Consider the following 3,388-nt stretch of genomic DNA (forward strand, 5'->3'; position numbering starts at 1 on the left):
AATTGCTCTAATTCCTTGCCCTGCTATCTCCAAGTGAGGCACAGTCGCTGGAAGGTATGTCAGCCCATCTCATCCTAGACTCAATTCAATTAAAGAGAGTACAAAGACATATGGCTCGGGGGCAAGTGATATGATTAGAGTCTTCTGTACGAGGACGCCGCAGCTTTGATTCATACCCTCTTTCATTTGGTCACTCACAGTGTGAGTGTGTGTGTGTGTGTGTGTGTGTGTGGGGGGGGGGTATTTGGTGCTGAAACAACTAAGCTCTCTCAGGTGGACCCGTAAAAGGCTTGCTGAGCTAACCTCCTACAATCAGCTCGTCATGTTGTCATTGTCTTCTCACTGGAAACCAGTTGCAGACAAGAAAATGCTACATATTTTTCAGTTCATCATCAGTCTGACATATTGAGACCTTGAGCGTCAGGAAAATCCTCTTAAACTCAAGACTGTGCTACTGTCTTGGTTTCCATTCGTCACAATGCAGAGGAGCAACTGTACCCCGTACCCCACCCCCCGCCCTTCGAGCGGAGCTGCCATAAAAGACAAGCGATACGCCTCTTGGGACAGGGATGTGTCGGAGGAATGCGTGTGCAGGTATCCTGCCGCCTGTGGGGACTGTGGAGGAAGGCCCGGCACGCCAGTTGATCTCGCTTGATAAAGGCCCTGACAGGCCCAGATTATATGTCTCAGCCTGGAGGAGGTGTCTGTGTCTCATTCCTGTGCTGAAGAAAGTCGATCTGGTGGGAAAGAGGCGGGACCATGCCTGTAGGCGTCAGTTTTTCTATGGACGCCAACACACACACACCTTGTCAGGCAGGCACCACTGCCACTACCCCCTCTCCACCCCTCTGCAAGCTTAACACCAAACAAACACACTCACCCATCTCATTTACCTGACCACACCTGTGCCTCAAGACGCCATGAATATTCTTTGGACAAATCATGACAGACATACAAAAGACTGCATTTTGTTTGTTAGTTTTCAGTTTTTTTTTAATGCAGGCTTTATTTGGTAAAGTGTACACTATGACTAAAGTCACTACGCATCATAGTGACTTTAACGCTTACACTTGAAAAACTACTAATAATGCTTCCCAGCTTTCTGTCACATAGTGCAGGCATACCCGGTACTTACAACATTCTCTCTCCTTACCTTTAAAACCCTGCGCTCATCCACTTGTTGCCATTAGTCTTGTTGTGATCCTCTGCACCTACATTTAAGTACCAGTAACAACCGCCAAGGACTCAGTAAGTACCCGATCCATACATCAAAGTGATACTGTAAATCACCGGCATTATTATAAAGTGCTGTAGCCCACACACGGAGCACTTTATAACTGCTTTGAAAAATGGGCTAACAGGAGACTGGTTTTATTTTACAGCCTGTGTGCAGTTAAAAATAATATCAGGAAGCTGTTAAAAATAGATGAAATATATAGATATAGTAAAAACACTGTAGCAGATCCTAAATGAATACTGTCAGTGTTTTACATTTTTTTGTTTAAATACAGTGTGTTGCTGTCATTTTACATGCAGCAGTGTCTATTTTGGGTCATTTATGTAAACAATGCTGGTTCAAAAGGTCAGACTGGAAATTGCAGGAAAGTGCTGTTATAGGCGTATTTCTCCAGAGTTATCAGGACATTTAGATACTTAAAGAGCAGGAGGCAACAGACCTACAATCACCAGACACTTTATTAGGTACACCTTGCTAGTGCTGGGTTGGACTGCCTTTTGCCTCCAGAGCTGTCTTAATTCTTCGTGGCAAAAATTCAACATTGAGCTGGAAACATTCCTCAGAGATTTCACACAGTTGCTGCAGGTTTGCTGGCTGCACATCCATGATGCAAATCTGCCTTTCCACCACATCCCAAAGGTGCTAGTATTTCAAATAGTCTTAATCTGGGTTTGAAAGGACGTTTCACAGTTTTAGGATAAACATTCAATATTCTGATGCTCTGTTTGAGCTTCAGCAGGCTGTCTTGATGTGTTTGCATGCCTAAATGCCCCCGAAATGCTGTGCATGGCGAATTAGAGGACTGTGTTAACAAGGAGTTAAATGGGTGTACCTGTTCAGACTGTAAAATATCCACATATGATAAATACCAGCTATGAAATACATATCATCATTCTCACTGCACTTCATTTACATATAAAACATCTCTATGCTGTGTCTTTCTGTGTATATGGTACCATTTGTACATAGTATAAATCATTAGGCCATTTTATTGACATTTGAAAACTTTCAAGCTTTTGTTTTGTTCTAAGTTATTTTTCTTATTATATTATTATTTTTAATCATTTCCTTCTCTGTCCATCTATCAATCCATTCATCCATTTAGCCAACATTTAAGTATTTCAAGTGTAACAGTATTTAACTGACGCTATTAAAAAGCCCTGTCTCAATATTATCCCACAGTTTTCCTTCTTTTTTAGTACTAGTAGGAATGCTTAGTTACTAAATGAAAAGTCAAAACACAAAAACAGTCTTTAGACATTCTCCCTGTTTATTATACCAGATGAGAAATAGTTTTTTAATGATACCTTGCAGTACATAATTATAACTGTAATTACCACGTCGGAAACAGATACTTCCCTATGAACCTTTTTTTTCCCTAATGTTTTTTATGATGTAGAGACAGAAAATAGTGAAACACACAGTGAGTGACAGGGCGTGCCCTGGGCTCACCCCCGTCTGTCATGTCTGTCCCCGAGAGCGGCTGGGGCACCGGGGACCTGTCATAAAGACAAGTCTTCTCACAAACAGAGGCCCCGATCCTCCGTGGATACTGGAACATCAACAACCAAAGTGCACGGATGAGGACTCTGACTGTCATTTCTACTTGAGAAGGCCAGCTGAAGGCTTACGTGCTTTCACAATCTGTTGACAAAACATTTACATCAATATTAGATTTCTGATTCTGCAGAAAAAAGCAAACAACACCCGAAACCACAGCGGTCACATAAAGACCCAAAACAGCTGTACGCCATCTTCACTATTGTTTCCAAGGGTGGGGAATCTGTCACAGCGAGCAAACAAGAAAATTTAAAATCCACGTCCATGTTGAAATCAACAATCTGTGGTGCTCTGGAGCTAAGGCTGTCTGCTGCGGTTACCCACACACTAAGTGCCTGAACTGTCTTAGCTCCTTTTTTTATGTGCTTGGCATAAGGAGGAATGTCAGGACAAGAGACACGTCTCCTTCACCTTGCATATGGATGCTGGCCAGAATGATATTCATGAGTTCCAGTACTGTACTGCTCAACCCCTCTATCAGTCTTTTTTTTTTTTTCTTTCGTGTGCATTGACAGCTCCCATAAATAATCAGTTCATTTGTGAAGAACCTGATGTGTCACAGTCCCTTGTTTCCCGGAGGCTTAAGAAAGC

The sequence above is a fragment of the Neolamprologus multifasciatus genome, chromosome 12 (assembly GCF_963576455.1).
Source record: "Neolamprologus multifasciatus chromosome 12, fNeoMul1.2, whole genome shotgun sequence".
NCBI lineage: Eukaryota > Metazoa > Chordata > Actinopteri > Cichliformes > Cichlidae > Neolamprologus > Neolamprologus multifasciatus.